The 24,414-nt window shown below is 38.0% G+C and overlaps 1 protein-coding gene across 2 annotated transcripts in view; it reads right to left on the minus strand.

Moving 5' to 3' along the window:
- Cntn3 (contactin 3) overlaps window positions 1-24,414 on the minus strand; it is a 396,519-nt gene that overhangs the window by 299,022 nt on the left and 73,083 nt on the right. The window lies entirely within an intron of this gene.

Here is a 24,414-nt window from a genome sequence, read left to right on the forward strand (position 1 = left end):
CTTGAAATGCAGACACTTAAACATTGTAAGCAACTGACGGGAAGATGCAAGCAGCTTATATAATTTTAAAAAATCATCAGTGATAAAATATTAACTATTAACACATTAAAATTTAAGACTTTTGCTAGATAATTGCAACACATAAAATTTTAACATGAATTAAGATTTCTTTCACTTTATCAAGTGGTAACACTCTAGTAAAACTTAAGGAGTTAAAGAAGCACATATCTTGAAGCAAGGACAGTTCCAATTTCTGAATCTATAACCAGGAATACAAATAAACACAAAGAATTGTCAGTGTCCGCTTTTTAAGTATAGTTTTGTTCAGAGACAATTAAGAAAGGACCTCATTGTACACACACACACACACACACACACACATATATATATAATTCTGAAACTGAACAATCTGCTCACTTAGCATTTTCCATATATTTCACATATATATTTCATATATATGAGCAGATTGTTCATATGTGTAGATGAAATATATGGAAATGCTAATATATGTGCATCTAATAATGGCCATAATTGGAAGTCTCCTACTCCACTTTAACTGAACAACTGCAGTTTATGCCACTGGGGAAACCATGACGTTCAGCCTGGGATGGATGAACACATGCCCGACAGACATCTGAAATTTTTCACCCGCTAAAGAACAAAGGAGCTAAGGTTCTTGTATATGTACTCTCACTGAGGTCACATGAGAACTGCTCCTGTGACTATGAGTTACTTTGACCTCTTACAGCTGCAGTCACTCCATATCATTGTGGAGAACTCTCCAAAGACAAAATCTAAATCTCCCATTATGACACAGCTATACCCACTCCTTGGCATAAACCGTAAGGATATAACATCCCACTCCACTGATACTTGCTCAGTCATGTTCATTGCCTCTCTATTCACACTACCAGGATGTGGAAACAACCTAAATATCCCACAACCAATGGATAATGAAAATATGATAGACATATACAATGGAATTCTATTCAACTGTAAAGAATAATGAAATTGAGAAATGTGCGGGTAAAAGGATGGAACTAGAACATACCATACTGAGTGCGGTAACCCAGACCAAGAAAGACAATCACTGCATGTTCACTCCTATTTGTGGATCTTAGCTCCAAGTCTTTAGGTGTAAGTACATAACCTTATATATACATACAGGTGTTAAGTATGTAACCGTAGAAAGCAGGGAAGTCAATGGGGACGGTGGTGCAGGGTGGAGTTGTAGAAAAAGAAAGAGCAGGGCATAAGTGCTGCTATGTGAGAAATGGGAAAAACTAGGAGTGGGTGGCTTTGTCTTCCAAGGAGAGAGAGAAAAAAAATTAAAGAAGAAAGAGGGAATAGGGATAAAGAATGACAAGGAATATTAAAATAGCTATAGGGAATCGTTTATTTTTTTGTTTATTTAAAAACATGTATAAAATATGTAAATGCATATATACATGCATTGTTGGAACGAAGTTTTGCAATTTGGGGTGATAATACTCCCCACAAAGTATGGAAAACCTCCCTTGGATTCACTGCTCATGGATTCTAAGAGGCTTCCAAAACAGTATTGGCTATTGCCTTTTTCCATGGTTGCCATCCAGAACTTGAAGATAAGACCCTATTGCTACAGTACTTCCTCTTCATGGTCTCTCTCTCTCTCTCTCTCTCTCTCTCTCTCTCTCTCTCTCTCTCTCTCTCTCTTATACAGAAAATATCTATGCAATTTGCCAAGGGTGACAAGCCAACTTGTCACAGCAGTAGTCCTACTGTATTGATTTGTATAAGAATGTACCCCATAGGCTTATATATTTGACTACTTTGTCCTCAGTTGGTGGTCCAATTTGGGAAGAATTAGGAGTTTTAACCTTTTAAGAAGCATGAAACATGGGCCAGCCTTTGTGCTCTTTATGCCTCATAATGTTAGACATGAGCTCTCAGCAGCTGCCTCATCTCCTTGCCAGATGTTGGCCGTCACAGACTCTGGAATCTTCTGGAACCAAAAGCCAAATTAAATGTTTTCTTTCATAAGTTGCTTTGATCCTGGTGTTTGATCACACCAATAGTGAAATAACTAATACGATTACCAGATGAAATGCCTGTGAACCACAACCATGATTGTCCTGGAAAGATATCCACAGTGGTAACAGTAACACTTATATCCTGGATATAATCGACCACTGTCTGTTTGGGCTTTAGATTCCACTCAATAGGAGAGAATTCACTCCTGATGTTGCAAATATAGTCAACCACATGGTCAGAGAGGTCATACACCTAAAAAAGAGAACTTTCCAATGCCCTTTTCTTAAACCAGTAAAATTTCTAACATATCTTTATGCCCACAGGTAAGTGTAGCTCTTGTCCCTCATCAAAAATGTTTCTTCTTTTCTGGCAAAAGATGAAGACTATTATAAAGATCCAAACTGTTAAGAATGCAGAAAATAAGTTACTTTGGGTTACCCAACCCCAACTAATATGGCTCCAGTGCAACTCCTATACCCAAGGCTCAGGGGAAAAAAAAATCACAGAAGGAGGACTCAAAATGATTGTAAGAATCAAAAAATCAAGACACATGCTCCTAGATAAGCATTTTCTACATATGACAAAGAAGCTGCACTCATGAAGTCTCTAAAATACAATTGTCTAAATACGATCAGAATGATGACATCACCCGTAGACAGACAGTTGGTGATCCACATGGTAACATCCCTAAGATGAAAACTACAGATGGTCAGTGGCTACTGAGAAAGAGATAATTGGTCTCCTCTGAGGACAAAAATCACACATAGGTGGTTCAATCCCAAGATTTAGCCCCAAATATGGATATATGTGAACAAAGTGAATAGCTTTAGTAGTTCATGCATGCATGTGTGGTTTATAAGTACATATATGTATACACATGCAGCAAGGATGATGGGAGAAGAGATCATCAGTTTGGGATCATGAACAGGAGGAGTTGGAATGGAGAGAGAGAAAGGCAATGATTCAGATGCAGAGCTCTTATATGAGGTTCTCAAAACAATGATTAATAAATGAATAAAGTCCTTTGAATAAATCAATGAAATTATTACAGGGAGTGCTTTAATTAAAATTTCAACAAACACTCAAACCAAAAATATTATGAGTTGTATTTATCTTTGAAGGTTAAAACACAGTTTTCAATATGTTATTTCAGGCTTGCCCGCAAATTCATAGAAATTAGAACTATAGTTTATGTAAACTATAAGACTTAAAAGATGGGTTAATACATATTTTCTAAAATATATACATAGGTATTTATACATATATATGTGTATATATATATATATGAAGTTTGAAGACTTTTTTCATTTCACTCTGAAAGACTTTTTAAATTAAGTTGCTTATCTCTACTCATCATTATTAAAGTTGGCCACTGACTTTATAAATAAGGAAGGCAATTAATAATAATCATGACTTAACTTTGAAAATTGCAAGTATTGTCATGGAGAAAATAGACACATTATAGCTCATCCCAGCTTTGAAATCACAAAACTAAAATAAATACAAAAGAAGTTATTCAGGCAAGACAAGTACAAATAAAAAAAAAAAAAGTCTGTCACAATAAGAACAGTCTACTCTGCACAGGAATCTTTGAAAACAAAGAAACTAAATAAAACAAAACCAGATACCCTTCAGAAATTTCCATGCAAACAAAAGTTTGCATTTGGGGGATAAGATTAATATATTCACATGTGCCCCACGGCAGTCTTTATGTAGCCCCCAGATTTAATACATATTGACAAATGTAATTGTTAATGTCAGTTGAACTAAAAAATGCTGGACCTTGGACTCAAAAAAAATGCTCTAAATAGTTGTTCCTTGTTGAGCTAAAAGGAGAAAGAGACGTTTGTGGTTTTTGTTATCCACTTTATAAAATTGCTACTAAGACTGTGAATCGTGAAATATTAATATTTGTTATTAAAAATAAAAAATACATATTATTTCAAATGCATACAGACACTTTTGAATGTGGTCTTAGAAAAATGCTCAGAGTTCAGCCTCTTTGGGGAAGACAACAGTCAGACTTCTTTTCTACTACAGCAGGAAATTTCACATCTCTAAGTGGAAATATAAAACAACCAACAGCAATTCTGTGTTAAGATATCATGTAACATCACCAACAAATGTCGCCTTCACACTGCCTCACACTCAAAGTCACCATCAACTTTATGGACTAAAAAATTCATCAATATGTCACTCCAAACTTCTCTCCCTCCCTCCCTCCCTTTGCTCCCTTCTCACTTCTCTCTCTTTCTCTCTCTCTCCTCTCTCTCTCTCTCACACACACACACACATCAACACACACACACAAACCTTTGAGAAAGCTGGAGACATTTGTTACAGTAAAATATTTAAAAAGACCCATTCCCATCATAATCAGTCATACTGTGAATGTTTAAGATGCACATCAGTTCCATCTCCTAGACTTTAACAATAGAATCAGGTGGTCGACTACGAATGGCTTCACATTTTTTTAATGAGAAAATCAATAATAATAACAACCACAATAAAAGTCCTGCCAGATTAGAAATCAAATATCCTATATGCACAATGCTTCCACTCATTCATCATCGCTCTTTTATTTATTCATTTACATTATGTACATCTTCCAGAAATATAGTTTGACTTCTCTGCAAACTAACTCTAACTCCTTCCTGCTGGAATCATGTTGGCTGGTAAGATGACATGTACAAAAGCTCTGGGCTACAAGGCCAAGGTCCCTCACAACTGCCCTGATGATGTCACAGTTTAGAAATCAGAATGTGGCCATTTTGATGTGACATCTGATATGTGGTCTATGAAGGGTCATTAGACTCCCAAAGGGGTTGTGGTACATAGGCTGAGAACCACTGCACTAGCCAAAACAAACCTCACCTAACTTTGTTTCCAGAATTCTTTAAACTGACCATAACATTTTACATAGACATAATATGCATGTATCCATGTAGTCATGGTACATCTCTGCATATTTCCTTTTTTATACAAAAATTAATATAAAAGAAAAAGAAAATAGACATTAACATAAATTTTATAAAATTGTAGTAAATCTGAATTACACCAGTTATTCAAAGCAAATTTTATTAAAAAAAGAAAGAAAGAAAAAACATTCCTGAGAAGTCTAGTAACAAGGGCTTTTATAATGAAGTTATTAATTGGCTTAATATCTATTGAGGCATGTCATTGCTGTCATGCTGTTACTTTTTACCTTTGGCCTTCTAGCAATATCTAATACATATACACTAGCAAAAGACACCACATGTCACCCTGTACACACTGGTTACTCTGTAAATTATAAAATATATTGCCTGGATCCTCTTTCATTTATTTTAGAGCCTTTGGATACTTTTGGTGGTCTTGCATTATTTCAGAGCCCTTTTTCACTTTGTCCTCGATTTAGCATACTCCGCCCTGGCAAAATCAATGTCAATGACACCATGCCATTTGGAAAATTACAGACTATTTTATCAATGGGTTCCACTGCTTCATTCAAGTACATGTTGAAAGAAAAGACAGAACTATCAAATCATGCCAATCCATGACCTGTTTCAAAATATGAGTTAGAATGACCATGCCTCCTGTGTCCACTTGACAGTTTTAATTCAGTTTTCTTGCTTTGTTTCAAATCACTTGGCCATTTCTAGGGCATGCTGCCCGGACCACAGGGACACCTTATATTTGACATGTGACTGTGACCCTAACTACACGTTTAAGAAAAGGGATTTTGTTTTTCAGCAGACATAAGTTTCAAAAGATTCAAAGTAAATCTTTAAACTCCCCAAACAACAACATCAATGTGTCTCCAAGGTAGCCAAACTTAAGGGACTTAGGGAATTTTAAAAAGAACGCATTTTTCTTGAAAAGAATCCCGGCACAAATAGATTTCTGAGGACTAACTACTAAAATTAATGATGATAGGAAGATGAAATGACACATTTCATACTATATTTTATATTAATTTTCAAAATCAAACAATAGTGCAATGTACCTACCAATTTCCATAGTTATAAATGTTGCCTGTGGAGGCTTGATGATGTTCTGAGTGAACTTTGCTGGTGTGAACACGGCCATATAAAGAATCCCAAAGCTTCAGACCCATTGGAATGGCAAGGCTCTCTCCCGGTCAAGTACAGATGTTGACAGTGTGCAGAAAGTACAAGCTACAGCTTTCTTCTCCCAGATAACTATCACCCGAGACTGCTCTCCTACAGAGACCCTCTATCCGGATTAGCCTCCTCCTCCAGCTGGAACATCTCCATTAAATTGCATAGCTCACCCAATCCCAGTTATTCTGTACTTGTATCTGACATTTATACCCAGTTGCCCAAATCAGGTTAATCTCAAAGACATGCAGGTTACAGTTGTTTTTTTTTTTTTTTTTTCCTTCTTTCTCCCTATTCAATGAGGAAGTACTCCAGAACTCATCCCATAGTGATGAGGAATACTGTACCTTTCCTACATCTAAACAATATTTTCTGATGTCTTGTGCTTACTTAGAATGTAAAAAAAATACGTCTTGATAAGGTAATATGATCAAAATGGTTTTCTACACAGGCAGTGTTCATGGTAGCAGGAAGGACTTGAGAATTAATGTAATAACCATTAGCTCCTGAGCGCTTGTTGAAAGTCATGGTTCTAATTGCTTTCATTTTCTCTGCATCCTCATGACAACCTGTTGTGCTTATTTACCTGTCATCTTCATTTTTCAGAAAAGGAAACAAGGAACCAGTTGGGTTAGTAAACTTGTCCATGGGATACAAAGATTAACGAAGGTCTGGAACTATAACAATTGTTGTTGTATAATAGATGTCAAATGGAGAACTCAAACAACAAGATCATTAGACAATACTGGAGTATAAACTGATTTTTTATATGCTTGTTTAGTATGTGAGTTGATACAACTGGCCATTGGAACTAGACTTACTAGTATTGTTTCATTGGTTTTTAGTTCTTCTGTTCCAGAAGTTAGATTCTGCATGTAAATGACTTGGCAACTTAATTTCAAGCATTTAAAGGGCAGCCTATCATCTTTATGCTAGACATGAATTTAACCACGCAGCAATCATAGTTTAGATTCAATCAAAGCTTCTTAATGACCTACCGAGTCACAAGCATAAGTGGCAACAGTGCATGTAAAGTATATTATTATGTACGGGAATAAAAGGTATATATACGTTTCAATATGCACAAGATATTCCTGGAAGGATATAAAGAAATTACTGAAGGGAATTCTCCCTGGGGAAAACAGTGAGCTTAGGAAAAATGACCATTTTGGTGTTTTAATTAAAACTATGCCTAAGAATTAAAAGTTATCAGAAGTTTGTTGGTTGAGGCTACAATTGTTTGATCTGGGAACAAAAGAGAGACAAGATGAGGGATGTCACAGAAAGAACTAAGCAGACCAGGGTTGTCTTAGTTTATACTCCATGGATTGTACTTCTCTAGTGTACAGTTACAGAGAGGAAATGTTTATGGAATAGAAGGACAGCAGAGAGCTGTACTGGGATTGGTGGCTTCTGAGAAAATTCCCAAAGAAGAGCTGCCTGAATAAACAAGAAAGAAAATAAGGACATAGACTTACGATGGAGGCAAAAACTGATACAGAAAGTGATTCCTAATGTTGAAAGGAACAGCTGACAGAAGGACCAGACACAGAGGATCTCTAGGAAGCCTGGCGAAATCCACAGTATAAGTTGTGGGCAAATGAATAGGACATATAAGGAACACTGTGAGTGGTAAAGTACTTGCCACTTGTAAATTATGTCACAGGAGAAAAGGTGGTGGAGTGTCCTATTCTGTAAAGATGTGATGAAAACCATCCAAAGAATTAGAATCACGGGGCTCAAGCTGGAATGGAGAAGAGATGATGAATAAGCAGGGAGTATACTCAGGGGAAGATGACTTACCTAGTTTGAAGAATGCCATGTATTCAGACTTAGCAACACACACACACAGATGCTAAAATGTAACGAGAAATGCTGTGCTGTTGCTCAAGAGATGAAATAGACTATGGGGATGGAGACATATTTAGCTGTCCTGGTTAGCATCTCTCCAGAGGACTGCCAGGCTAGTGTCTGGATCCTTATGTATCTCCAAGGGGCTGGGGCTGTCATGGAAATGTAGATATCTGGCCAGGCCAGGCATTCAGCACACACTATATCCTGGGGCTGGATTTTATGTTCATGGTTAAATTTAGAAGTTGTAGTGTGATTTTATGGAGTCACTGGAAGAGTCCTAAACACCAGTGGCTTCTCCTTCACTTATCTCCCTCTACAGTCTGTACTGATCAGGTGGAAAGCTCAGACTAAATGCTCTGCAAGCACTCACACGCATTTAGCAATACTAGTAACTGAATATGGACCCGATACAGCACTCAAAAGGGTCTCTCAGCCCCCAGACATCCAAAGCACAGAGCAAGGACAGTGGGTTCAGAACAGATGACATTAGTGAGGGCAGGAATTAATGGAGTTCAGGGCAGGACTCTGAGTGCTTTGTAGACATTCACACAGCAAACTCCAAACAGTGTAGAGTCAGCCTCTATGTTACATGTTCTAGTTTTAGCCATTAATTTATATCCATGAATATGGAAAAACCTTTGCTGTTCATTGGTTAGTATTTAAGTAATTTTATAACAAAATGGTCTAAAATATTGTGCAATTGCTTTTAAAGAGTAAAGTTCTTTATCTTTTTTATTTTTGGTAAAATAAAATGAGAATATAAACAAATGTATGGCTTGATGAATTATTCTGAGGCAAATCCCTTCTCTCAGGGTCTCATTTTGACAGGGATCGCTGTGCTCTGATCTCACATTCCCTGCAGAGAATGGCTTCTCAGACAAGGAGCTTCCAAGTCAGTGTTCTTTAAACTTCAACTTTTGGTAGCTTTTTTTTTTAGATTAATTTTTGGACAAAAAATAAATATAGGAATTTGGGCATCCTAAAATATTTAGCATTAATTTCTGTAAGTATTCATCACAAGTAATTTTCAAAATATCTAAGAGACAAAATGGTATATAGTTAAACGTGTTGTCATTATACAGATGCATAAATATACATACACATATACCATTATATATGTATATACAAAGTTTACAAAGATTTAATGCCCATTTCCTCAAATATTGCACCTATAAAATATTAATATTAACTATTATGGAACTAGTTTATTGTAAAGAATTAAGATTGTGATTATATGTGACGCTACCTCCCTGGTATTCAATTATGATTCTTAACTGTTCCGATTTAAAAAAAAAAAAATCAATGTAATTGGTATACCTTGGCTTGAGATAAAGGCCTAAATAATGAATGTACTCAAGCATGGATCTCTAAACTCACTTTAAAGAGAATAACTCACGGCTCTGAACTGCTGCTAGCATCATAAAAAGGAGATAGGAGGGGGAAAAAAAACAACACTTGTACTTGTGCAGCTTAGCTGTTTTGTTTCAAGTTGCTTTATCACAGTGAATGGAGTGATTTTGACACCTTTTGGAAATGCTAATCATGACTATGAATAGTTATCTGCTTAGAATTCACACCTATTAGAGGCTGGATCTAGGTGTGTAAAACATTCACTCTATCAACATAGAAGTGTAAATCTAAATTGGGGCAAACTGTGATCTCAGCTTGCATTGATACCCACAGCCCCAATTCCAGTAGAAGGGAGAGAGGAGCAGAGCCTCAGACTCCACCTGCCTTCACAGAAATAAATTATTCAGCTGAGCACACCAAGCCAGAATGAGCATGTAATCGGAAGATTGCCTGTGCATACACACACACACACACACACACACACACACACACACACACACACACAAGCTCTGGTCTGCTGGGCTGTCTGGTCCATTTAGAAGACCCTGCATGCGTATTCTATGAGAGTTATTAGTTTTTAACATCTAGTGAGTAACTATTTTAAACCTGGACCTAAAAATTTCTGTCAACCAAAGCATATCTATTACTTATAGGAAGGCCATCTTGAAACCTCCAGCCACAATGAAATTTTCATAGAAGATGGTAAGAACTATAAGTGACCACCATTGCTGCTGGAGAAAAATAAAAATGGAACACTGCACCGTAACAATGCAATATTTCTTAAAATGTCTTTTGAGAGAAGTGGGGCAGTGAGCAGGGAATAAACTTTCTCCACTTTACAAACGACAAAATGTCTGTTAGGCTCAATGCAATAAAATGCACTCATGTTTTACCCAAGGAAACCATTCTAATTCTCACAATAGTGACATGTAAGAAAGCAAACCATAACAAAAGACCAGAGGGGACCAGAGGCTGTTCCACTCTTAGCGACATTCTCAGCCCTATCCTAGTAGACAGCCTCAGATCACAAGGCGACACTTCTTATGATTAAATCTTACCAAAGAAATTACCTTGCAAGCAAAACACTCTGGAGATCTTTTAAATATTGGCAGGGAACATTGGAGGATCTTACAGAAACCTCAAGTATGAAATACAAGTCTACATACTTCCTTCATGTACCAATTATGTTGGCTCATTGCCACAAGCCCTAAAACTGAATATAGGGTAGAGTTGAGTTTATAAAGAAGGCCTACGCAGCAGCAGCAGCATGTAAATAAAAGGCTCTGAATACCACGCTGCCCTTTCACTTCCAGAATTCTCCTAGACAGATATCTATGGCAACTTTCTTTCTGGGAATGAGCTTGGTGAATTTCCATTTGTTCTGAGCAAGGGTCATCAGCTCTTCCTGCTTCTCCAGACTCTGCTACACCACACCACTCTTTACACATCCCCACCCAAACTCATATCTTAATTTGAAGGAAAAGAACAAGCTCCTTTCGATGTGCCTTCCTCACATTTCACAATACAAAAAAAAAAAAAAAAAAACAAAAAACAAAAAACAAAAAACAAATGCATGGATCACAAATACATGATCCAATTTTCCCAATATCCTAGAAGATAAGCCTAAAGAACTAGGCAGGCATCATTCTCTAAGCTGGTGGTGAGGGCCAGACAGGGACCACAGGGGCTGCCAGACTGCCTATCTGTTTAAAAAATAAAAATAAAAAAAAAAAAAAAAGAAAAGATGGTTTTGGACCATCCTTAACTTGCCACATGTTTTTCTCTAAACTGGAAACTGTTTAATTCTTTATAACAAAAGGGTTAGTTTAAGAAAACCAGCTGCTAGACAAGGTCTTTCCTACAGTCCTGGAATTTGAAGCTTCTGTATGAACATTTCTCAAAGGAAAAATAGTGAAACACCAACACGTGACCTATTAAGCTTTCTGGGCCCAGCAAGAAAGTTCAGCAGATTAAAAAGTACTTCCTATGAAAGCATGAAAATTATCTAAGTCCATTCCTTGGAATCCACATAAAGGTGGAAGGAGAGACCCAAATAAAAAAATGTGTCTTCTCTCCACTTTCACACATGTATGTCCATCCCACCCTAAAGCACGTACATAGTAATAATCATAAACAACCTAATATATATATATATATATATATATATATATATATATATATAATAAAGAGCATTATTCTCAAAGATAAGGTCTGCTCTTTCTACATACTGCCTGCTCACCCCCTCATACATAAGCTGATGACCCCAGCCCACAGCAAACACTCAAAACAGTATGTGTTGAATTAATCAACATTAGTTTTCAGGCAGTGCTTATCATACTTGGCTCCACATTAAACCATCTGGGGAGCTATGCAGAAACACAGAGCCCCTCAGTCCACTGAATCATAACTTCTAGGCACCAAGCCCAGAATTTGTATTATTTAAAAAAAATCCTCAAGTAATTACTCTGCAGAATCATCTGCACACCCAAGAACGGTAGGCTATGACATAATGAGCCTCCAAACTAGTCCTAGCTGTCAATAACAAGACTCAAAGGTGACGTCTTATCGTGTTTAATATGAGTTTCTTTTCCCTTTTGCTTTATTTGTGACTCTTTGCTCTGGGGATAGCTGAGGCTAGAGAAAATCTAGTTCAAGTTACTTCACAAATGAGTCGATTTTAAAAATATGCATGGTTTCTGCACCCACCAACTGAGACAAGCTAACAAAAGTTTCAGCAGGAAACACAGTACGAGAAATAAATCTTCTTGATAATGAAAAAGGAAAGGTGTTCCTTAGGAATAAAGGTTCACGGGGGGGGGGAGGGCAAAACTGAAAAAGAAAATTGTTATCAGGATCTCCAACGGAGAAAGATGGAAGAAGAAATTCTATGATCCCAGGAGGACAGTCCAAAGAGAAAGATAGGAAGATAGAAGTAACCTGGCCAGATGAATGATCTCTGACTCATTCCTGCAGACTCTACCCATCTTCTCTCCATTCACAATTCATAAAATAAACAGTACAGCTTGACAAATGGAATGAAAGTTTGTCACGAAACAAAGAACCCTAAGATGACTGATTAGAAAGTTAGAAAAGTAACCTCTTGTGATACTAGAAGGATAAAGACATGACTGAGACTCCTTTTGCCCTTCTATAGCAAGGCTTGGTGGTTAGTTGAAAGGGTTTTATGTAGATTAATTAGTAACTGCTTGGGAGACATCTAGAACAGCACAGTAAAAATTTTCCCTTCTTTAGTTACATAACCATCTCATTTTGTAGTTTGAAAGAACAGTGATTAAATTTTAACCACAAGCTTAGAAAGCCAGAAATGCTGAACTTGATCTAAAATTCTACCCCCGTGTATTTCTCCTGAGTCCAATTATTTGCAGGGTCCCAGAACTATTATTTTATTTAGTAAAGAGTTGCTTTGAGACTTATTTTCAAGGAACAATAAAAAGATAGATTCCCACTTATCCTGCCTTTTTAAATGTCCATTTTAAACATGGATTACTTTATTGGAGTGTGCATATTTGAATAAATTATATTTACTATCTGAGCTGCATTTTTAAAACATATAGATTTTATTACATAAAGGGCAGAAAAGATTCTTTGACATTTGGGTCCTTTGTATTATTTTTCTTCCCTTGGGCAGGAGTAGAATAAAGAAACAAGAAAACAAGCCAGTGTTTCTATTGAAACATAAACTAAAATTCAGGAAATTGCTGGAATTTTGCAGCAAAACCCAAGGTTATCCTCATGACATTTTTGGTTGGTCTTAAGTCCAGGTATATATAGGACACAGGTGTGTGAACTATCCACAACCTCCTGACTGGATACTTCCTGGTTCCTTCATAAATGTTCTGAGCATTATTTTGGAACATTGACAAATATTTTATTTTTTATCATATAAAGGAGCTTTTGTTAATATTCTTTTTTCCCTTTATTTTAAATTATTCACTTTATATCTTTGTTGTGTGTGGATAGATAGATAGATATCCCTCCTCCATCACAGCTCACCAGTCCTCCCTCTATTCTTCCTTGCCTTCTTCCCTCCCATCTCCCATTTCCCATCCACCCCAGCTCATTAAGTTGCATCAGGACTGAGCATGTTCTCTCGCCCTGTGGCCTGACATGGCAGTCACTTCTGCCAAGTGGAAGTGATCAAAAACCTGACAAGTGTGTCCATGTCTAATACAGTACCCACTTCCCTTACTAGAGGACCCACATGAAGCCTAAGCTGACTATCTGCTACATCTTTGCAGAAGGCCTAGTTCCAGTTCATATTCCGTCCATGGTTGATGCTTCAGTCTCAGGAAGCCCCTCTGGTTAGTTGGCTCTGTTTTTCTTCCTGTGGAGCACCTGTCACCTCCAGGTCCGTTTCTCTTTCCTCCCAATTTTCCACAAGATTCCCTAATCATTGACCAGTGATTGGCTGGATAACCCTCAAGTGAAGAATGGATAAAGAATCTGTGTCATGTTTACACAATGGAACACTCCTCAGCTATTAAAAACAAGGAAATCATGAAATTTGCAGGTAAGTGAATGGAACTAGAAAAGATTATCCTGAGTGAGGTATCCCAGACCCAGAAAAACACACAGAATATGTACTCACTTATAAGAACATTTTAACTGCTTACAAGCATACTAGGAAACACAGACCCAAAGAAGGGAGGTAACAAGGGCCATCCAAAGGAGGATGCATAAATCTCACTCAGAAGGGAGGATAGAATAGACAGAAGTAGCACCAGAAGAGAGGAAACAAGATAGGTGATGGGGCACAGAGAGTTAAGAGGCTGGATATCAGACCCGGAGAAAGCAAGGGCAAGAGGACAGAGGCCTGTAGAGAAAAGAGAAATGGAGGGTGGGAGTACCTCTGCAGGAAGCTGAGAACTAAGTCAGGGTAGGCTCCTGGGAAAATATGAGGGGTACTCAAGCAGAGACTGCTAGTAGCAGACACCACAGAGACTGAAGAGGACACCCACTAACTACACTAGTCTCCTAGAAGAGGGAGGGGGACACCAACCCACCCACAAAAACTTTGATCCAAAATTTATTCTACCTTCAAGATGTTCAGGGATAAAAACAGAGCACATAGAGTAGAGATTGAGGGAATTCCCAACCAATCCCTGGCCCAACCAAAGACCCACCCTATCAGAGACTGCCAACTCCTGACACTATGACCAATACTCTGCTAAGCTTGAAGGATCCTGGTAGAACTGTCCTCTGAGAGGCTCTACCCAGCATTGCCTCAAAAAAAGATGCTAATATTCTTTTGAAAGTTCCACATTCAGTATGTACAAAGATTTATTTATTTTTTCTCTCACCATCTCCTACGGATAGTCTTGAATATAAATCATGGTGCATACAGGCCTTTATGTATTCTGACAATGACATCCAAACATTTAATATGCTACTTGGGGAAGAAGTGTTAGTCTGAAATTTCAAGATTTGATTTATTTAAAGCATTCAGGGTTGGATATTGTTGCTAAGAAATGTTCCCTTTAAGGCATTCAAAGGCACATTATTACAGGCAACTTTGTCCTTTATTGACCATCATATCCCCTACACTGAGCTCACTTAATCTTCCTAACAGACACATGAAGGTGGTGTTATGTCTCCTTTATAAAGATCTCATTTACAGAGAAGAAAATTAAGCTTCAGGGCAATGATGTTACCTGTTTGCCATCACCCAGGTAACCAACAGAGGTCTGCTGTGCATTCCAAACGTGGACCACAGCTCCTTCTGTACACTTCCTAGAGTACATGCATACCTTTTATCAGTTTGGGACAGTCATTTCTGGAGGCTTGAGTGATGTTTTAGAGGGTAAGAAAACACACTGTTCTTGCAAAAAATGTTGGTTCCGTTTCTACCAGTAGCTCACACCACCAATAACTCAGGCTCTGACACCATCTTCTGGCCTCTGTGACCAACTGTATCCACGTGCACAAACACCTACACAAGTATACACACATAACATGCAATTAAAACTAAATTTCTGCATAACAGGAGCTTTTCAGTTTCAGGAGGTCCCATTTACTGATTGTTGCTCTTAAAGCCTGTGTTGTTGGTGTTCTGTTCAGGAAGTTCTCTCCTGTGCCAATGAGTTCTAAGTTTTCCCCACTTTTTCTTCTAACCGATTTAATGTGTCTGGTTTTATGTTGAGGTCTTTGATCCTTTGGACTTTAGTTTTGTGCAGGGCGATGAGTATGGATCTATTTGCATTTTTCTGCATGTAGACATCCAGTTAGATCAGCACCATTTGTTGAAGATGCTATCTTTTCTCCATTGTATGATTTTGTCAAAGATCAGGTGTCCATAGGTGTGTGGGTTTATTTCTCGGTCTTCTGTTCGGTTTCATTGATCCACCATTTTGTTTCTATGCCAGTACCATGCAGTTTTTATAACTGTTGCTCTATAATACAGCTTAAGATCAGGGATGGAGATACCTCCAGAAGATCTTTTATTGTAGACGACTGTTTTAGCAATTCTAGGTTTCTTGTTATTCCATATGAAGTTGAGAATTTTTCTTTCCAGGTCTGTAAAGAATTGTGTTGGTAATTTGATAGGAATTGCACTGAATCTGTAGATTGCTTTTGGTAAGATGGCCATTTTTACTATATTAATCCTGGGAAGCCATGAGCATGGGAGATCTTCTTATCTTCTGATATCTTCTTCTAATTCTTTCTTCAGAGACTTGAAATTTTTTTCATACAAGTCTTTGACTTGCTTGGTTAGGGTTACATCAAGGTACGTTATCTCATTTGTGGCTATTGTGAAGGGTGTTGTTTCCCTAACTTCTTTCTCAGCCCTTTTGTCTTTTGTATACAGGAGGACTACTGATTTTTTTGAGTTAATTTTGTATCCAGCCACTTTGCTGAAGGTGTATATCAGCTGTAAGAGTTCCCTGGTAGAATTTTTGGGGTCTCTCAAGTATGCTATCATATCATTTGGAAATAGTGATACTTTGACTTCTTCCTTTCCAATTTTTATCCCCTTAATCTCTTTCATCTGTCTTACTGCTCTAGCAAGGACTTCTGGAACTATGTTGAAGAGATATGAAGAGAGTGGGCAGCCTTGCCTTGTCCTTGATTTCAGTGGGATTGCTTTAAGTTTGTCTCTACTTAGTTTGATGTTGGCTATAGGCTTGCTGTATATTGCCTGAAAAGCTTCTGTAAAGCAAAGAACACCATCATCAAAACAAAACGAATGCTTACAGATTGGGAAAGAATCTTCACCAACCCTTTATCTGACAGAGGGCTAATATGCAGTATATATAAAGAACTAAAGAAGCTGAAAAGCAACAAACCAAGTAATCTCATTAAAAAATGGGGAACAGAGCTTAACAGAGAATTCTCGATAGAGGAATATTGAAATGCAGAGAAACACTTAAAGAAATACTCAACCTCATTAGCCATCATAGAAATGCAAATCAAAATGACCCTGAGATTTCACCTTACACCCATGAGAATGGCCAAGATGAAAAACTCAAGTGACAACACATGCTGGAGAGGTTGTGGAGAAAGGAGAACGCTTCTCCACTGCTGGTGGGAATGTAAACTTGTACAACCACTTTGGAAATCAATCTGGCGCTTTCTCAGAAAACTAGGAATAGCGCTTTTTCAAGATCCAGCCATACCACTCCTAGGCATATATCCAAAAGAGGTTCAGGTACACAATAAGGACATTGGTTCAACCATGTTTGTAGCAGCTTTATTTGTAATAGCCAGAAGATGGAAACAATCCAGATGCCCCTCAGCTGTAAAAGGGATACACAAATTGTGGTACATATACATAATGGAATATTACTCAGCAATGAAAAATAAGGAAATCATGAAATTTGCAGGTAAATGGTGGGAACTGGAAAGGATCATCAAGAGTGAGCTGTCCCAGAAGCAGAAAAACACACATGGTATATACTCACTCATATAGACATATAACATAGGATAAACCTAAAAACCTGTACATCTAAACTAATCAAGAGGGAGGACACTGACTAAAATGCTCAATCCCCATCCGGAAAGGCAAAGAGGATGGACAGAAGAAGAAGAAGAAGGAGGAGGAGGAGGAGGAGGAGGAGGAGGAGGAGAAGGAGAAGAAGAAGAAGAAGAAGAAGAAGAAGAAGAAGAAGAAGAAGAAGAAGAAGAAGAAGAAGAAGAAGAAGAAGAAGAAGAAGAAGAAGGAGACAGGAAACAGGAAACAGGAAACAAGTTAGGAACCTGCCACAGAGGGCCTCTGAAAGGCTCTGTCCTGCAGATTATCAAAGCAGATAGTCTGAGTGCATGGAATCTTATGAAAGAAATGGGAAATGGTAAGATCTGGAGAGGACAAGAACTCCACAAGGAGAGCAACAGAACCAGAAAATTTGAACACAGGGGTCTTTCCAGAGACTCATACTCCAACCAAGTACCAGGCATAGAGATAACCTAGAACCCCTGCACAGATATAGCCCATAGCATTTCAGTGTCCAAGTGGGTTACATAGTAATGGGAAGAGGGACTGCCTCTGACATAAACTGATTGGCCTGCTCTTTGATCACCTCCCCCTGATGGGGAATTAGCTTTACCAGGCCACAGAGGATGACAATGCAGCCACTCCTGATGAGATCTGACAGATGAAGATTAGAAGGAAGGAAAGGTGGACCTCCCCTGTCAGTGGATTTTGGGAAGGGCATGTGTGAAGAAGGAGGAGGGAAGGTAGGGTTAGGAAGGTAGGATTAGAGGATTAGGGAGGGGTTTATGGGGGGATACAAATTGAATAAAGTATAATTAATAAAAGTTAAAAAAGAACCTAAATTTCTTTGAAAAACCCACTAAGTTGTGAGGCAAATACCATTTATTACAATGTCTATGCACTTTCCCTTAGAGTTGCACCCTGGAAACCCGGTACAGCTCTATTTTCAGCAGAACACACTTCTTTCCTTGTTTCTACATTGGAGATAATTGACAGGTAATTTGCTCCTTTAAGATTATAGAAAAGATGAGCAAAGAAGGTGGACAAGATTGAAGTGAGTAGGCTAAAACGATCGTGTAGGTGCCATTAAAGCCCCCTTGACACCATCAGAACATAAAGGCATGGCATCTCATTCCTGCTTCGTATTTGCTCAGAAAGTGGGCTCCGTTTGCTAGGAAGAGCTGACAGACTGACCTGGCAGAGAGCCTTCCAGAACCACATACATAAAATCTGCACCTGCATGACCTGTCATGCAGCACATTCTATTACTGAAGCTCGGCTTTTATGAGTTTACACTCCAGGGAACAGTGCTTCTAAGAACCAGGAAAGTGCTTACTTAGCAAAAACAGCCCCTTTTAAGGCTGACAGCTATCCCTGTGTGAGGAAGTATGTACCTGAAAGAGGCAAGTAATTCTTGAACTCACAGTTCTCCTATTGATTCTACTTGTATGTGCACATTTTCCCAAAATTATTTTCATGGATTCTCCCCCACCTGTCTTTCAATATGAGTGTTAGAGGTGAAAAGATGATAGAGAACAGTTTCAGATTTTCAATTGGAGATATATCCTTTGCAACACACGTACCAGTTAACATTTGTAGTTCTTAACATTTAATATGAATAATGAGCTGATTATAAATTGTGTATTTCTTTAACCATGGTACTTAGCACAATTTCTCTGCATTTCTATGTTTATCAGGTATGCCTCAGTTCTCCAAGGAGTTACAAAGTCACCTAACACTAGGCACTAACCTTTGCTAGGCATTTATTCGATGCTACAATGCTTTGTCTGGATTGCATTAACTAGTCTTCAAACAAATAGAGTAGGCATAGCTCTTACACAAATTGTCAGAGAAATTACAGCTGGGGAGAGTGAACAATTTACAGAGGGTTCGTTATATAACACATAACAGAAGACCCACAAAAATCTAGCTCTCTACTTCCCTACTTTACAGAATACAAAGTACAGAAACCATCCCTATGTCTAACTATACAAAGAGTAAGTGAGAATACATAGGTATCTAAGTAACCTAGCAATACAAATGAAGTAACTATTCGCTCTCCCTCCTATGAATGCATGCAGTGGCGATACAGTCATAATATAAGACTGTTACACAGTCTATTTTTGCACTAAAATATTTTAAAATTTTACTGCTAATTCAACATATAATAGTGAACTAGAACTCTATCATTTAAAACATGGAAAGCCTCATTAGCCATCAGGGAAATGCAAATCAAAACGACCCTGAGATATCACCTTACACCCATCAGAATGGCCAAGATGAAAAACTCAAGTGACAACACATGCTGGAGAGGTTGTGGAGAAAGGGGAACCCTGCTCCACTGCTGGTGGGAATGTAAACTGGTACAACCACTCTGGAAAGCTATCTGGCGCTTTCTAAGACAAATAGGAATAGTGCTTCCTCCAGACCCAGCTATACCACTGCTAGGTATATACCCAAAGTTTGTTCAAGTACACAAAAAGGACACTTGCTCAACCATGTTTATAGCAGCTCTATTTGTAATAGCCAGAACCTGGAAACAACCCAGATGTCCATCAACGGTGGAATGGGTACAGAAATTGTGGTATTTTTATACAATGGAATACTACTCAGCAATCAAAAAGGAGGAAATCATGAAATTTGCAGGCAAATGGTGGGATCTAGAAAAGATCATTCTGAGTGAAATATCCCAGAAGGAGAAAGACAAACATGGGATATACTCACTTATATAGACCTAGAAGATATGATAATCATAATGAAATCTATACACCTAAAAAAGATAATCAATTGAGCGGACATGGGGTAAGATGATCAATCCTCGTTTAGAAAGACAGATGGGATGTGCATTGAACGTATGACAGGAGTCTACTGAGCGCATCTGAAAGACTCTAACTAGCAGTGTTTTCAAAGCAAAGACTCATGACCAAACCTTTGGCAGAGTACAGGGAATCATAAGAAAGAAGGGGAGTTAGTCTGATGGGGAAAGGATAGGAGCTCCACAAGGACCAAATATATCTGGGCACAGGGTCTTTTCTGAGACTGACAATCAACCAAGGACCATGTATGGATATAACCTAGAACCTCCACTCAGATGTAGCCTGTGGTAGCTCAGTAACCAATTAGTTTCCCAAAGTGAGGGGAACAGGGACTATTTCTAACAGGAACTCGATGACTGGCTCTTTGGTCTCCCCATCCCCGAAGGGAGGAGCAGTCCTGTTAGGCCACAGAGGAGGGCTTTGCAGCCAGTCCTGAAGATACCTGATAAAACAGGATCAGATGAATGGGGAGGAGGTCCCCCCCATCAGTGGACTTGGAAAGGGGCACGGTGGAGATGAGGGAGGGAGGGAGGGAGGGAGGGACTGGGAGGGAATGAGGGATCGGGACATGGCTGGGATACAGAGTTAATAAAATGTAACTGATAAAAAAAAATAAAAATAAAAAATAAAAAATAAAAAAAAAAACATGGAAAGCCAAAGAGGAGAATGTCGAGTTAATGAGAAATCTAACAATCTAAGGAAAGTTATTGGCAGAAAGTGAAATGTTTGAGGTAGATAACTGTTGGTAATTCGGTTAAATAGGACATTTCTTGACGCTCTGTGTGGGGCCTAACTTAAATAGCTGAGACAACAAGGTAGGTGCCAGTCATGTCCAGACCTCAAGGAACAGCAGCAGCACGTCTCCTGGATGCACACACTAGAGACGCCCTTTCTCATATGCACATACAGCATGCGCCAGCCTGACTCCACAGCACCACTAGGAAGAGCAAAGCCACAGAACAAGCATGCCCTTCACGAGGAAGCGGATACACGATCCGCGGTGGATTGGGTTGACAGAAGGACACTGAGAAGGGAGAATGAACGAAGTACGCATCACATATCCACACAAACTAGTATTGAAAACATGTTAAATTGGAAAGCACACGGCATAAAAGAGAGCACAGTGGTTAACTTTCAGTATTTTTAAAAAAGTGAAACTCAACAGGTGTGAAGACTTACATGAATATGTAATAAAAGTATAATAAAAGTGAAGTGAAAAGAAAATATCCGAGTAAAAGTAAAACACCTGTAACCCCTGAGCCAAAGAGACGTAAACAAGAAAAATCTGAGATTGGTTCAAAGTCGTCAACAGAATTCCATTTCATAAAGTATTTTAAAATTATATGTATTGATTCGGTATATACATGCTTTTGCATGCATGTAATGTTTATAGATGAGCATTTTTTTCTCTAAATTCTATAGAGCTATAAACTAGAACAGACTTTAGGAAAGTACAAGAGACAAATTGGTTTCATCTTCGAAGTCAAACATAACTGACTATAAAATGTCCTGTGATGTGGTCTGTTGAGGACGAAGAAGAGCTTTATGAAACAATGAAACACTGAAAGCTGAGATTTCTTACCATACGGAAGACACTTTTCTTTTTTTAAGAATTTAAAGAAATAATTTAGGAAAATTGCAAAGTAGCAACTTGCAATATAAATAAAGATAAATCAGAGGATTAAAATAATGGATTATGACTCAAGTAAAACAAAGAATTAGGGTTAAAATGCTAAGGTTGAAGTAAATAGTGAGGATGGGAACACGGAGATATGTGACTACATAGGCTTTCAGGTGGATATTGGGTGAGAGGAAAGAGGGGCTCTGGAACAAGCCATAGCGACCTTTCCCCTCCTAAACATCTCTAGTTATAAATAAATAAATAAATAAATAAACATTTATAAATAACTATTTATAAACACAAGTAGCTATTATTATACAAGTAACTATTTGTAAATAGTTACTCTTTATATATACACATGCATCTAATGCTTTTAATTGTAACAGCCTAGATTTGAAGGTGGTTCTACAAGTTCTCCTGCCTATTCAAGGAGAGATACCAACCATAAAGGATCCCAAATGTGGCCCAGGAGAAGGGAAGAGTAGACAAAGCTTAGTAAGTTCAGATACTAAAGCTTGCTGTTTGGCAACATTGTCACTTCGCCCAGTCCAGCAAAGAGATTTTGCTCTCTCATCTGCTGAGGTAAATCTTAATTATTTGTTTGTTCAAATTTTGCCCCAGAGTGAACGTTCTCCTTCAGGAGCACAAGAACCATGGCTGCTGGTACGGTTGGATATTGATGGCGCTGGGATAAGTTTGAATATGGAAGGTTCTCTCTTCCCATCCATATACTACCTACCAGCTAGTTTTGTTTTTTTTTTTCCTAAGACTTAAAGTTTTAAAATAGATTTACATTGAAAAGCTGCTTAATGCAATTCTGACATGCATGACAATGTAAGACTCATGAAGTGAACTACCATTAACCACTTAGCGAAAGTGGAGTGAGAAGCATTATATAACATGATGAATCAGAAACAATGAAGCCTTTAATCTAATATTAGGCACAATATACCTCTCAATAGAAATTAGTTAATGACACCTATTATCCAAACAGCACTCAAAATATGTCCCAACTTTTTTCCCTCTTTATTTCACTTGGCAATCACAAATTTAAAAGTCACATTTTTAGTTTACATTTTCTTCAAAATAGAGATTACTGAATAAAGAAGTTAATTTCAGCCTGTTTTATTTAAAGGCCTGTTATTCAAATTTATCTAAGGGATAAAAACACAATGCAAGGGTCTAGGGATTCAGTCACAAAGCACATATGGAATGTGTAGAAGAGGGGACAACAGCCAATCCAAATGAGAACTCGCAGGCATTTAAGAGGACAATGTGATGGGGAGATACAGTTAAAACCTAGCAAATAATTTATGGGAGGAATTGATGATCTTTTAGTATATAAATAGGTGTTCTGAGATTATTTCAAAATTATCCTGGCCACTTTTAGAGACTTGGATTCTAACACTCCAGACGAAGCTCTGGCGTTAAACTCTGTCCCTGTTTACTTACAAAGAATGCATTAAAATGGTATGGTGTCCCTCAGTGAGATAAGAACTAGGGGAAGAGGAAAATACAGACTCAGAAAAAAATTGATGGATGTAAACAAACAAAAATATTTTCCAGGTAAAATGATTTCAATTATGCTGCTAGAACCTCGCATCATCATACACGAGATAGTCAATACTTTTAAAATTTTTACCTATGTGTACTCACATTTGGTGAGTAGATAATAACTTGTACTCCTTCAGGAATACCCGTCATAAGGTCCCCTAAGAGTGCTTTGTACAAAACTGTACAAATACAAACAATATATTTTCAAACATGTAACTGTCTTGGAATTTAGTTAACATTTTCCATCGGTGACAGACCATAGAAATGCCAACGTCAAATGGAAATATGAACACAACGCAGAAGCAACCATGGTAAGGAAGCAAGTGATGACCATTTAACAAACTCTTTGAGAAATTTCTCCACCTTATCAGCTGGCCACGTATAAAAGCATAAAAGAACATGAAAAAAAAGTGCCTTTTCCTCAAACGGTTATTAATCACATTTGACAGACAGGTTCAAGCTAAACTTTTAAGTGTGTCACGGAGGAGTCCATGGAGTCACGGGGGCTAAATTAATCAGAAACTAGCACATGAGACTCAAAAGGCACACAAACTGGTTTTTTAACATTGATCACAGACCACAAGATAGAAAATAAACTGGGGGGAACTGACACAAGAGGTCAGGCTGGCATTGAAAGGGGAAAGATATTATTAGAATGTCCTCTCAATAAATTATGATGTGAACTCACAACCAAATGATGTAATCCTGGAGAGGCAAATATTCAACAAGAAAACATGCTTGGTTTCAAGAACAGAAGGTAGAAAGAGCTTTGTGCACTTTCAGGTCAGAGTATGTCTTTATCTGAACACAATATGTTTTGTTCTGTCTTTATATAAGATTAAGATTATAGTTCTGTGAATGCTAGAAACTATAAAAACTTTAAAACTCTAAGAAGCACAAATTCTGGCAGTGGCTGAGATAACTCAGTTTGTAAACTGCTTAGAGGGTAAGCTGTAACCTCAGCACTGAGGAAGAAAAGGTAAAGACAAACAAATCATAGTGGCTTGCTAGCCAGAATAGTGATCCAGCTTCAAAAACAAAAAACAAAACAAAAAAACAAAAACCCTTTAGCTCCACGAAGAGGATGAAGAAGAAGAAGATGAAGAAGAAGAAGAAGGAGGAGGAGGAGGAGGAGGAGGAGGAGGAGGAGGAGGAGGA

Source organism: Meriones unguiculatus, chromosome 5, assembly GCF_030254825.1.
Source record: "Meriones unguiculatus strain TT.TT164.6M chromosome 5, Bangor_MerUng_6.1, whole genome shotgun sequence".
NCBI classification, from domain to species: Eukaryota; Metazoa; Chordata; class Mammalia; order Rodentia; family Muridae; genus Meriones; species Meriones unguiculatus.